Below are 15405 nucleotides of genomic sequence, written 5' to 3'. Positions count from 1 at the left end.
AACATTAAAATCTATAACATATTCGTACCTATATGTACCTATGTTGTGCTTCGATTTCAAAAGTGTTCCCGTGGTTATTCCACGAAAAAGTTCAGCCTGTTATTGCCGTTCCATAATGTCAATATAACTATTTCATTGCTAGCGAGTTTAATTATAAACTAACAGAGGAAGCAAATTCTTTTTAAATCCATTTTCCAAATTTGAAAGTGCTAAAGTCAAACAGGACGGTTCACGCTAATCCTTGCTTCCTGAGGGCAACTACAAAGAAAACTAAAGAAAAACCTGCATTGTAAAGAATGTTTAGTTTATGCGATCACGCGACATTTTTTTACTACCAAGTTCTTGGCAGCCATTATACTCACTTTATGTACTTTGTGCGGTGGTCTGTGGTCTGTGGGACTTTTTGTACTTTGTACGAGTAATAAAATAAAGTTTTATATGAACTGCTAGTCTTGTAAACACGATAAGGAAATATTAAATTAATGAAACATTTAAATCTAGATTCCATTATAAACAACTATCAGCAACTTTACAATATCCATTTTCATCATGGTGTCACACACTGTGGAACGGATAAGACGGTCGGCATTTTGTTAAGTGGAACTTTTTCATTGCTTGTGAGTGTATTATAAAGGCGAAATTATATGCGTGTGTGGATTTGTTACTCATTCACGTGAAAACTGATGAACCAATTCTTATTAAATATGGTTTATAGGAAGCTGGTTGTAATATTTAATTTAAATGGCATCAGTTAATTTCCCATTGTTTCTAGTTAGTAATAAGTGATCTCATGAAAATCTGTGAAAATGAAAATGAAAATGTTTTTATTAAAATATAAAGTTTACCTTACATAACAACATACTGTGATCCTCACACTAGGTAACACCTGTATCGTGAGAGATCAGGTTCGAACTTATACAAAACAAGTCATAAAGCCCGGTTTGTCACGCAGGACGTAAAATGAAACATTTTTAAACTATTAAAAATAATGAAGGCATGCATATAACAAAAATATATACTGTAATTACGTAAGTATGCTAAGTTAAAATCGTAAACAAGCAAATATAGAACACATATACATATATATATATAGTAGATACAAAAAAAATAAAAAATATATATAAAAAATAAAATAAAAATATAAATAAATAAATAAGTATATATATTAAACAACGCACATTAACAAGTTCTCTGCATCAGAGTACGATAATTCGGTCAACCAGCGGAGGGCTACCAATTTGGCTTCCCTCATGGATTGATCCTTTATATCACACTGTTTGGTAATTTCGTTATAGATATGCGCTGTTGCAAAAGGCGGAAAACGTTTGGCAAACACTGTGTTTATACAAGGCAAAGGAACCCTAAACACCCGCTTCTGTATCATGTCCAGGAAATCGGTAGAGTTTATGGTGTTTTTGTGAGTGACGGTGAATGTTTTGAGTATATAAAGTTTGCGCACACTGAGAAGTGCAATCTCCTCATAGAGAGCTTTTGTGGGATGTCGACGTGGCTTTTTTAATAATACCTTAAGCACTGATCGTTGTGCTCTTTCAACTGTTATCATAGTTGTCTTGTGAGCACTGCCCCAGCACGATATGCAGTAAATTAGAAGAGATTGACACAGGGCGAAGTACACCGTTCTCAGGGTATCTAGAGTGGCAACTTCTCTAAGATGCCTCATAATTGGTATGATCCTTCTGATTCTTGCGGATAGCGCTGATATGTGGGAGTGAAAGTTTAACTTTTGATCCACGATAACACCAAGATATTTTATTTCCGGAACATTGGCAATACCCTCACAGTCACACTGGGAGCTACTGCCATTGCAGAAGTGTATTTTAATTTTCAAGTTAGTGGGAGGTTGTGAGGCTTGTGTTATTCGAAATGCCAGATATTTAGTTTTATTGGTGTTAAGTGTAAGTAGGTTGTTCTGCAGCCAATCAGCTACCAACGACATTCCAGCCTCAGCATTAGCGAACGTTTGGGCCCAGGTATTACCGTGGAAGATAATTGCTGTATCATCGGCGTAGCAAATTAAATCGGCTTTTTTAATAGACAGCGAATGAATATCGTTCATATAGATGATGAATAATGTTGGACCCAATATACTCCCCTGTGGTACTCCAAAAGAGACATCTTTAAGCGTGCTCACATGTTCACCAACCTTCACACACTGCTTCCGTAAGGTCAGGTAGCTTCTAAACCAGTCCAAAGGAAGGCCTCGTACACCCATAATCTCTAGCTTTCCTAGAAGAATTGGCACAGAGACAGTGTCGAAGGCCTTAGCCAAGTCAAGGAAAATACCCACACACTTTTTTTGGCTGTCCAGGTGACCAGATACCGTTTCCGTAAGCAAATTCACTGCATCTTCCGTGGACATCCCCTGTCTAAAACCAAATTGTCTTGGTGATATTAGTGCCTTTGTCTCTAGGTATTTTACCAAGCGTTTGTTGATTATTTTTTCTAATATTTTAGAAAATACACCAAGTAGGGAAATTGGTCTGTACTTGTCGGGTGCATCTTTGGGACCCCCTTTGTGAATGGGAATTATTGCAGCTACTTTCCAATTTACAGGGAAAACACCTGAACTGATACTTAAATTATAGATAAATGTCAGAGGTTTAATTATGGACATTCTAATGTATTTAATAAGCGAATTACCGAGCCCATCGATTCCTGGAGCCTTTTCATTCTGCAGATGCATGATATACCCTTCGACTTCAGCGAAATCTGTTGGATCAAAAAATATTGAGTCCACCATACTACTACCCGTTTTGAGAGAGGAGGCAAGTGCGTTTTCGGTGGTATTAAGCCTGTTTAATGTTTCGTTTGCCAAGTTTTGTCCGATTGTTGAGAAAAAGTTATTGCATTGTCCCAAAGATTGAACTGGGTCAGATGTATCTGGCAGGGTCAGTAACTCCACAGCATCCTTTTTTTTCTGTGATAAACTGCAAATATCTTTAACCACTTTCCACAGTCTTTTTGGTTTCTTAATGCAGTAATTCAGTTCTTTGGTCTCGTACTCCATTTTTATTTTATATAGTAAGTCATTGCAGAAGTTTCGGTAACGCTTATATGTTATCTGGGCTACTGAATTAGTGGGCATCTTCCTGGCCTTGGTATGTAGGCGGTCACGATGTCTCATGCAACGCATTAAACCTGGAGTAATCCAGGGCATCAAGTTAAATTTGGAACGACTGACTACTACATTTATTGTATGTTTCTCAACAATATTTGTCAAAATCTCTGTGAAAACCTGTTCAGCCTGGTTGACGTCGGTTTTTTGATAAACTTCAGACCAGTCAACCTGTGTAAGGTCATCTTTAATTGCCTCAAGATCTCGCTTCAACCTAATACGTTTCAGAGATTTGTTAGTCGGTTTTTTTAGCATTAATCCTAGCATGGTTATACAATGGTCGGTCACATCACTCTTGTAAATTAAACCAGTTGATGAATGTACGGACCTAATGAATATATGATCCAGACATGATCTGTCTCTAGTTATTTTAGTAATTGCAGGCAGCAGTCCATGCTCAGCGTTCAAACAGAGATATTCCGTATTTAGATTATCTGAGTGAGCTGAAACGCTAGGAAGCTTTACAAAAATACTACATGCTTTTTTCCTAGAATTCCCAAGGGAAACCTTATAGGGCAAAGCGAAGCTCCCGCGAAAAGCTAGTTTTATAATTCCTTTGTCCTATACCGGAATGGGAAGAGCCCTCTTACTCACCCGCAAACTGTGCCTACAATTATTTAACAAGCAGATAAGATACGAGTCCGGAAGTGAGGTCAACGACCTCGCTTCACTGATAGCCGGCAGAGGTGAAGCTATTTCACGGAAACGTGACATAAAGGTAAATATTCTTATTGAGATTTTTAAAAAAGATGATGTTAAATTAATAAACTACTAAAATAACTGTGTTTGTATTTCGGGTTCTTGGAAATAATCTTAGTTCTTGAGTTTTATTTTAAAATTTGCAATATCAATATCTTTCACCATTACAGGGGATGTTTACTTTGGTTATGTAATCGTATTTTTTTCTTCTTTCTGCAGTTGATACACTAACACACGACTTACTGGCCGCAGTATTTACAAAATTACATACCTACTTAAGTAAAAATAACTTTTATCATAAAACATTTTTATGATAATAAATACTTTTTTATCATAAAACATAATAATATATCGGAGTAGTCCACATCGTGCGCCATCCCAAGTCCGAACTTATTAATCATTGCAGAACTAAAACTAAAAAGGTTTTTCCAGCCCAATTTCCCCACCAATGGGTTATATGATAAATACCCTGACAGTTATGGGCTTGTACTGTAGCTACCATCTGCCCTGGATGCGACGTCACATTGTGGCACAGTAGATAAGCGTATAGTAGAGACGTCATGGCACCAATCTTCAATGGTTAGGCGATTCACACACTTCGCCGTCTCACCCTCACCGCGCGGATGGCGAATTTAACATAGTAAATTTGCGTGGTGAGGCGGCGGCAGTGTGTGCGGGTAAGCGTTTTTTTCTGTTATAAACTGTAATTTTTGCATACAATGATAATCCGCCAACCGCGGAGGTGCGCGGTCCAGTGTGTGTATCGGCTTAGATAGCTGATCCTGATGGCTTATAAAATTGCAGTACTTCACCAATCACTTACCGTATTGCTGTAAATAAGATGCGATTATTTTATTATTTATTTATTAAAGTGTACATATTTTATGTTGGTTTTACAGTGAATGTCCCACAAAACTGTTTATATAGTATATCTGTATAGAACCACAGCTACCGTACTACCATTGACACATTATCAATTGTCAATCCATATGCAGCGTCGCTTATCTTTCAGACATCTGTCAGATCCATACAAGTTACTTCAGATTTGACAAGCGAGCAAGACGCTGCTTAGATTGTTAATGCTAATGTTCGTAGGTGGTATAGTAATCACACATACCTGGAGATAATGGAAAACGAATAAATATAAATAAAATCTATTAGTACATTCATAAAGTGATACGCCATACAAGGAGGCTTCTTTCATGCACCCTTTCCATCTCAGCCGTGGAGCGTCGCCACTGCTCCAATCACACTGTGGATGTATCCGCAGAACCTTTTGCTGATTGTTTGTATCATTTATGTTAGAAATTTATTTACAATTATTTACATTTTGCGGCTGAAAGCAATTCCATGCCCGCACCGCCGGCGATAACTTGCGTTAACTGCAAATTACAATGTTACAACAGTTGCTGTATTATCTATAGTTTAATTTTGTTTAAGGATTGCTGATAAAAACGCAAAACCAGGCATAGTCCCTTGAGGATTATGCTGTATACTTGTGAATGTCGATTTGTTCAAGTTTGGCTATATTTAGGTAAAGAAATTTGATAGTAAATTATTGGGCGAATTTGAGAATACTTCAATTATAAATTAGTTAATTAATTTGCATGTTCTATAATTTATATCCCTCTGAACCCTTGGTCCGACTGCTTAGTCCGACTGATCGGACCAAGTGAACTTTCATAAAACCTGTACCAGAGTATTCCTGTTTTTCATACAATCATTTATGAAAATTGAAAAACGTTATAATATATATTATAGGTACCTACTAAGGAAAAATATGAGATAAGTAATTCTGAAAATATGCGTCCTTAAAAAGTATAAGTAAGTAATAAAAACACAACGCCGAACTGGGTTGAACAAAGTTCCAACTCAACGCCAGCCCTTAGATAAGATATCTTCAGTAGCAGCACCTCAGTACAGAAGGGTCACTCTAGTTTACAGGAAACTTACGAACGAGAGATGCCATGCAATGCGTATGTTTAATATTAACGAGATAGACGACTGAATGGCGTAGTGGTTGGTGACCCTGACTACTGAGCCGAAGGTCCCGGGTTCGATTCCCGGCTGGGGCAGATATTTGTTTAAACACAGATATTTGTTCTCGGGTCTTGGATGTGCCCGTAAAATGGCAATAGGCCCGCCCCCTATTACATTGGGACTAACATAAACACTGGCGAAAGGTGGGTGCAGCAATGCACCTCTGCCTACCCCGCAAGGGAGTACATTAGTACAAGGTGTGAGTGTTTATGAATTATAGCGAGATAGAGTCGCGGTGAGCGAGTATAATTTAGGTTTTCGCTTGCAAGAGTGACCCCCGCGGCGCGCTTAGAACCTTCTCTAAATCGTTTTTGTTCTTGTATAACTTGTAAATCTTTCCTCGGCATCGCATTGTTTGCGATATTAAAACGACTGCTTCAAGTTTTGGAGTTTTCAGTTCAGTAGCTGAAGCTGTAATGACCCGCGCCGTGCTGGATTTTGGTTTAAATCTGAAGTATATTCAGGAAATTTATCTCCGCAGATATCTATGTAATAACTTGAGTTAATGTAAACCTTCTCATCATTAATTAGTATAATTGTACAATAGGCACGACATAATTTTATTGATAAAAACACAACACTTCTCGTATATTTACTATAAGTACCTACCTAATTTTAAAGTTAAGTTTGTACAATGCGCCTTTATCGCTAAAAGCGATACAAATAAAAATACGCATAAAAATAAATGAGGCAGGCGTAACTACACGTGTGAATAAGTAGATATTATTGCAAAATAATTAAGCAATTCTTAACATAGTTTTCTATATCATTTATACGCTCTTCTCTCTAACTCCAAGGTATAACTAGCACATTGCTAGATCGCCACACTTTGCCACAGTTGATTTCCGGAACAATAATGTTCTATACATTGCTTTTGTCGGTAAGTCCACATCTGCCCCTCGGCTCTCGGCACCCGCGATCTCTTTGTGCCCTCCCCTCCCCCCCATCTCCAGATTGAAAGGTTAAAGCTGTACATTTCACAACGTGGAGCTTAAAAGACTGAAGTCCTTATGTTTTCCAAACGTTTCCGGGGCAATTGCTGTAGAATAGAGCCACTTGTGATGGAGACTTTAAAGCGATCGTTTGTGTTGCACACAGTTATTTAAAAAGATTTAGTAAACATAAGGTTTTTACATAGTATGGATAGTAATTATAATATTTGGGGACATCTCACACACGGCCATTCGAGTCCGAGATAGGCAGAGCCTGTAATATGGGTATCGGACTGCTGATATATCTAAACAGTTACAAAGAAACATAGATAGATAGTATCCGGGTACAAATATCAAATTAATTTTTTTTCCTGCATTACTAAAATATACTTAGGTACTTAATATAAAGTTAAAGACTTTAATATTAGAAATTCTCTCAACGACCATATGAGGTTTACAATAAACACTACAGTTAAACTTTAGGGTAAGTACTTAGTGTCCGGCAAACCTAACTTTGCAACGGGTAAAAGACTTGAAAATATTTTTTATCCCCTAAGGGCTGAATTTTCAATGGTCAGATAAACGTTATCTGAGGAATAATTCTGATGCTGTCACATCTGAATATTTGTATGAGAAAGTGACAGCAACAATTTTATTCCTCAGATAACGTTTATCTGACCATTCAAAAATCAGCCGTAAATAAATAAAAATTAGTCAAAAGTGTTACAAACGAGCAAACTCAGAAAATAATATTTGCGGCCCACTTTTATTGGTGATGTCAGTAGTTTATTTGGCAAAGTTAGCTTTGTTGGTCTGTATGTATGTACTAATGAAATATCACACATCGTTGAACAACCCTTTATATGCCAAAACAGTATTCGATAACCAATTTAATTTGGTAATGGAAATTTTAAGCTTTCAGACGTAAACATACTTTATGTATTCAATGTACCTACTGTACCTACCGTCCTACCAAACGTTTAGTAGTAAGTTAGTTAGGTACTTACTTATATGTTTTTTCGTTAAAAACATCCACTTAGATCTATGTTAACGTAGGTACCTATTTCTTAATTAATTTATTTTTAAATAACTCTTTATTGCTCAAATATATTATTAAGTGTACAAAAGGTGGACTATATCATGTGGATGACAAGAATCTCCACAAGAAAACTTTTTTGGCAGTGCCTTTGTGTTTAAAAAAAAATATTATTACGTATATACTTACCTATGTAAATAAGCAATCTTCTGACAGAGAAGAGACTAGGTGCCTAGGTACAGTGCCACAAACTTATCTGTTCCGGTGACAGCTCACGTAAATGTGTAATATTTCTTCATTCTATTAGATTTTAAGTTTGCCAGTAGTCGTAATTCGCTCTTGTAGTTTCAATAAACTCATCTAATTTATATCAATATATAATTCATTAGTAAATAATGAGATATGTATCAATTTAGTTCGCTCTCACCGGAACAGATAAGTTTGTGGCACTGTACTTCCTAAGATACTATAATAAATTTAATCTTTTTGCCCTTAACGTCCCTTCAGAGTACACCTCGCTCATGCAAGCTACTCAAACTCGGCGCGATAATAATTTCACTTTCGACTTTCTAAAGCTAATATTTGAACGAAATTTCTCACAGCACTATCTTATCTTAATTCTCACGTCGGTTTCGGTGACAAAGTTTCTATAAGTACAACCGACAGTAGGGCAAAACACCCAGTAACTGACCATGTGCCAGTAACTGACCACCTTCCTCTTCAACTCCAATAAATAAGAAATATAGCCAAGCAGGGCCATCTAGTGAACATCCAGTCTATTTTGTGGTTCATTGAGAGCATTACTGATACAAAAGATTTTGCCAGCCGCCAACAGATGGATAGTGAGCGATCGAAAAAGTTCAGTTGGCGCGCGAACCGAGTAAATTGCAGTTGTGACTAACGTATTTGTTAAGGTAAGTGAATTTTTTTATCGTAAAATTTACCAATAAAAAAATTGAAATCATTGAAAGAAAAAATTATACCATATAGATTTAATAATAAAGATTACGTTTTTGATAAGATTCAGCTTGTTATTTCCCGTTTAATTGTTTTTAATGGGGTGGACAGTTACTGGACGACAAAACAGCGATTTTCCAATAACTGACCACCTATGTCGGTTATTGGGATTTTTGGTTGAAGCTGAATTTAGGCAAAATAAGAACGTAATATTAAAGCTCATATGTGCCATTTTCTTGTGTCAAAATATGAGCATTCTATCTTCACTCCTTCCATTTACTGACATAGGTGGTCAGTTATTGGGTAAATTGGTGGTCAGTTACTGGTATTATTATATATGATATATTTTTACAGCTTTCAGCGAGATGAAGAAGCGCCAAGATAGCAAAAAAAGTATAGAAAAGGCAATTCCACTTGTCTGAGACAAACTAGGATCAACAAGACATTCCAAAATAATTCAGGGTGACATGCAAGCACCTTTTAAAATATAGAGAATTCAAACACAAAGTCCAAGTTTGTTCCAGATTCGGTATTAGCTGATGAAGAAGATAAAAACGCTACTGGAGCATACTATCAGCCTAGGATAATGTGGATTCTCCAGGATAAAGACAGATGTCACCATTATTCCTTAAAGATAATCCTTGGAGCAGTCCTTTCAAGAATGCAAGACCAGGAGACAAATGGCTTTCACCATCTCACTCTATGAAAAGATACTCAAATGCTATCTTCAGAACAGCTGAAGGCGTACACCTAACCAATGCCAGCGCTTGTGAACCAAGTGAAATTGGTTCCCCGAGCACAAAAGCACTTGGCGAACAAGACCCCAATGACGCTATTAATGACCCAACCCGAATATACGTTACCGACGAAACGCGCCTCCACATTTTTCCAAAGACAGGAAAAGCCACTTCAGCAAAATAGGAAAAAGAAAGCATCACTACAATGCTAGCACCCTCAGCCGGTGCACCAACACGCCCTTCAATGGCATTATGAACGGCCAGCGGATTTCAAACAGAACGGTAAAATTGACAGACAAGAAATGGGGCATTCTTCTATAAGTTGTTACCACGACCAACACCCCAGCCATTTGAAACCGATACCACAACTATCCGGAATCCACTGGCAATGCCATACTATCATTGGCAGACACATTAGTCCAGCAGCGGAAAATGCAGAAAGTACAACGATGTTCTGCTTCAGTGACGCCTCTTCAACGAGGCAAAGATTCCCTGTCCGCCTTGCAGAAATGACTACTCCTGTCTTTGGCCAAATACTTACCTACGAAAGCACGTTTCAACAGCATCCTAAATATTCCAGTTGAATCCTCAACAAAGTCATTGAAATCCCGTTCGTCAAGGCATCCATCCTTGTATCCTGAAAAACTAACCCCCAATATCTGATTCGGTCATAATTACAATGGCTATCCTCAATGACTCTTTTAGCCGCACTGAAAGTCTCTGGGTGGGGTTTCAGCAATAATGAAAACCATCTGTCTCTGGTCCTACATCCTTGAAAGGACCGGCGGGGAAAGGGCCTACTTTTCCCAGGCCGACAATACAATCCGCCACGATTCCTCCTCCTCATCAGTTGATACCCAATATGGAAAAGACCGGCTTTAGCGCTTGGATTCGCTACTTTATATTTAAGAAAATGCTCGTTTTGGCACCATGAATGCTTCATGGGCCTGTCCCACTGATCCTGGCTTGTTACGGACAAACAAAATCGCCCTTTCTGTGACTTATCGGAAGGTACTACATTGGGGCCACTCAATCTCCCTGAAAGCTGTAAATTTAAAATCTGTGTTCACTATGTGCATGTGTGTTTATTCCTTTGTTTTTAGTATTTAACAAAAATGCATAAACTTGTGTTTTTAATATATAAATGGTTGATATAAGGATAAGATATCATTTTTATTATGCATTAATCTGATTAATTAATTTAATGCACTTTTCAGTTAAGAAACCTTGAGCAAAAGTGATTGTGTCACACATTAAAAGAGACCAGAGGATCGGTACTATTACATGAAGTAATCAAATAAATTAATAATAATAAGATATAATCATAATTCCATTTTTAAACCATTTAAAATTGGTGGTCAGTTACTGGCATCGAGTGTGGTCAGTTACTAGATTTTAGTGGTCAGTTACTGGGAAAATCACTACTTTTTGTTTGCAAAAATATATAAAAAAATGAGTAACTTCTACATGTTTGCTATTTACTCAGGAATGTAGCTCTGTTATTCTAGTTTCTAAAACAAAAATCGGATTTAATAAGCGATAAGAATTGAGCCCGCTACAGATAAATTACTGGCACAACTCCCTTAAGGTGGTCAGTTACTGGGTGTTTTGCCCTACCCAGTTGCTGACAACTTAGAACTGTATTATGCAGAATTTGGAGACATTTTTGGTTGGCACTGTGTCTTAAATTTTAACCTGTTTTTGGTGCGTGGGAATTTATTTGAGAGTTAAATTTTCAGAAATAGACACATCAGTGGGGCGTGTCGTGACGTCACTACTCACTACTCATTACGTATTTACTAGGAATGGGAAATGTTATGGGGCCAACATAATTGAATGCTATGTTTATTGGATAATGTAAGTATAAGTAGGTATACGAGCAAAGGAAATAATAACACGGCACGTATTCTTCCAATTTGAAATTCTGAAACAGAAATCTTTTACAGAATTTAAACTGTCAGTGATTAAAATTTGTGTAACAATAATACGAACACACACCTTGTTCACTATTAACCAACATTGAATAAAAGTAAAACTAGGAAGATACAGAGTGAATCAAAATCGTAGAAAGCCAAAAAGTCGGAGCTAAACTATCCAATGAATCAATCAATGTCCCGGGTTCGAAGGTACGGATTGAGATGTCACGCTGAGTAAGTGACATTGGCGTGACTCGACGGCGATTAGGCTCGTCGATACGCACAGCAACGATATCAAATCGTTGGCTTTGCGAATGGACGGATCACAATTATGCGACTTTTTCGATATTGCGATCGCCGCCAAAGTTCGTTATAGGTAGTCATCTTAAGGTGCACCAGCGCCAGAATTAGGTTTTGGCGCTGGTGCGCCTCAGGCGTCACAGTAAGTTAGGAGTCGATGGCACTGGCAGTCGCCATGGCCGAAATCGGTCGGAAGTTCATCATTGCGATCGAAGTTAAAACTTCTTTCTTGAAAGGTATAAGTTGAAATCAATATACTTATGTATTATCTTCCTGTCAAATTCAAAGTGTTAGTTGTAAGCCATTTACATAATAATATTATGCAATACCTTTGTTAGTGATACTAAAATTTTAGCCCTACACAGCAAACATATGATTTGTGCTCTACAAATTTTGATTTAATACACGGTTCTAAATCTCCGTCATTCAAGCGCAGTCGCCCCGTGCCGCGTGTCGTGTCGGTGAAGTGGCATGCGCCCGCCAGCCGTGGCCGGATCCTCTGGATTTATGAGGCAATATGTTTAACGTCTCCTCCGCCGGGGGTACTCAGGCAGGGAGGGGGGGGGAGCCCCACACGGCCTACGGGGTAGATACTTGTCAGATATTTTCTAAGGTTTTAGAGGATTTTGAGAGTCACCCTCAGAGGCTACGGAGACGGATGTGTGTTGTTTGAGCGATTCGAAATGGAGATTTTTAGGTTGTATGGTTGTTTGGGGGGTTGCTTATTTCTTTACTTCAGGCAAATCCATGACCCCAAAACATACACGGTGTAGAGGCTTAGGTGGAAATTTTTATAACATTATAACTTATAGTAAATATGCACGAATGTTGGATCCCACTCTCCAATCAATAGGTTATGTGATCTTTATAACATGTATAATAATAAATTAAACATTGACATCTTTCACGACTCCTTTAATATCTTTAAGAAAAAAATATGCCACAAATAATTGCTATATAATAGTTATATTTTTTCCTTCAATTTGTTTTGCTACAAATTATTTTAATGTTTGTTATATTGTTTATTTCCATCTTTAATATTCTGTTGTTTTTAAGATAATTTCTTTAAAAAGGATGTGTACGCCTATAAATGGTTTTCGCAACGAAATTGTTACCTATTAATTTATCTTTGTATTTTGTGTTGTGTAAACTGCTGGCGTTCCATATTTTATAAATAAAAATAAAAAATAAAAATAGTAAATAAGAAATATTGTTGGTTACTTGTGACCTTTTCTATTTACTCTTATGTCTATTATTAAACATTATTATAACGTAGCAATAGGTAGGTATTCTCTAAGGAAACCAGTTTGTTTAGCTAAACTTACTTAACTTCCAAAAATAAGCTCAATATAGGTCGACGAGATGTTTGGATAAGAACAACATTTTGCCATCTCAGAAACAAGCGCTAAGATTGTGATGCGTGAGATAATCTTTTGAATTTCAATTATAGTTGATAAATAAGGAAAAATAAATACAAACACGTGTTTGACGATATGTAGTAGGTACATAGAAACATACATCGACAATGATCACGATTCTGAAGGGCTAGCACGGGTCGCAATTAAGAGGTGACAAAAGTTATGCATCGCGCTCACTCACATCGCGCAGCCTCAAGAGCGAGTGCGTCAGATAAGTTATGTCGCTAATATTTTTAACTCCCCTTGCACGTCATCCTGCAGTCGCAGCAATCGATGACTGCATAGTGCATAGTTTTGGACATATTAACCCCTTTTACTTTCGACGGTAATTCCACCAAGAAATATAATACTTACAAATAGTGTTTAGGTTATGAAGGATGACTACCCAAGTAACAATTTAGGTTCTCAAAAGGTCTAAAGAAATCCTAAAACATTTAATGAAGATTTTGACCTTTTGAGAACCCAAATTTTTACTTGGGAGAGTATAGTTGTTTGTCACCGAAATGCTAAGGAGATTATGGGCACGAGTAGCCGTGGGACGCCCTCCGCAACATCACAGAATATTATTTAAAATGTATATAGTAAATAATATTTATTTAAATTTTCTTTATCCCAATCATGATTTCATTCAGAGTAAATATGTACTTTGAAATATACCTGGTAATAAAAATAATGTTTGATCAAACATTCTGTTAATTTTCCGAAAATTGTTTGACTTTGATTATAAATTTTCTTTTTATATTCTCCACATACAGGGTACAGGTTTGTATGTACAGTTATTTATCCTCTGGACCCGTAAAGGGATCAAAGTTAAACTTTATTGACAGCTTAATTAAACAACAATTTGAAACTGAAATTGTTTCCATTTCTGAATGCGCAAAGGATTGCAGAGAAAATATTACCAATTCTCGTGGATACTTCACAGTCGTGCTACCGTCTTTTATTATCATACCGTCTTTTATTATTATCATTAATAAAATAATTGAGCATTTTTTTGACCTTGAAAGGGGTGTTTGTTGTGTGTATCGGCTATTCATAACATTAGTGTGCACTACCGCAGGGAGAGTGCAGGAAATGTACGATATAAAAAAAATTTAATATGTTATGTTACAGTATATATTTTAAATTATGCGCTCTGCCCACAACTTACGCCTAAAATATTCCTCCCCATTCTACAAAATTTTATAGTAATGCGTTTACTATACAGGCGATCACTTTATGGAATGATCTCCCATTAGACATCCGTAAAGCACCATCACTGGCTTCATTTAAAAGAATGTTGAAGGAACACTATCTTAGTATTTAACTGCACATGTTGTCTTGTTTTTGGAGCTCTTATTATATTATTTCAGACTTAGGTACGTATAGATATCCTATTAAATCTGATTATTATATTTATGTAGGTCTATGTAGTCTATTATAAAATATATATCGTTATTTTAGGTATATTAGTATAATTACATGAGTTTGTAGGGACTTATAATATAATAACTAAATCATTATTTTAATTATTCCTATAGAATTCTTTAGTACACTTGACCCCTCCTTAATCAAAATATCCTTCCACCCTAAGGTTGTCTTGAAAAAATCGCTTTAAGCGATAAGACCGCCATTTTTGTACATATTTCTTGGTATTTAAGTTTTGTAAGTTTCTTTTATGCGTGTGTGTACAAATAAAGAATATTCTATCTATCTATCTATCTATCTATATTTTAAATTATTAATATATAAATATACATAATAATACCATATAGCTAATTTATTTATTTTATTACTTTTTAATTTATTAACTCAATAGTATTATTAACAATGACTCATATTATTCGTTAAGTAGTATAACTTAGGGCAGAACCATGAGGTACTGAGTGCAACAAGAAAGAGGTGTTCCTAGAAAATGCAAGTCAAACACTCGTGCAGCCTGCAACGCGAACCCCCGCTAACTTCCCATGTTACTATCAAGAGTCGAACTACTTGAAATACTATCCGTTAAATTTCGCCTAAAGATCTCAGTTACCATTTCATTCGGAGTACAGTTCGCGAAGTGAGCGGCGGGGTTAGTCTTTACTGACGAAAACCGAACGAACGAGAGCTATCGTGCAATCGGCATAGATACAACGAGATAGAGTCGTGGCTCGCGCAGCAGCGTTCCGAAACTTGGTTTTGCGTCTTAGAGAGAGGCACCCCGGGCCCGGCCAGCGGCTGCACTATTCGATCTCGAAATGGAACTCAACTCG

Source organism: Plutella xylostella, chromosome 12, assembly GCF_932276165.1.
Source record: "Plutella xylostella chromosome 12, ilPluXylo3.1, whole genome shotgun sequence".
In the NCBI taxonomy this organism is placed as follows: domain Eukaryota; kingdom Metazoa; phylum Arthropoda; class Insecta; order Lepidoptera; family Plutellidae; genus Plutella; species Plutella xylostella.
Note: the sequence above shows the minus strand (reverse complement) of the source record.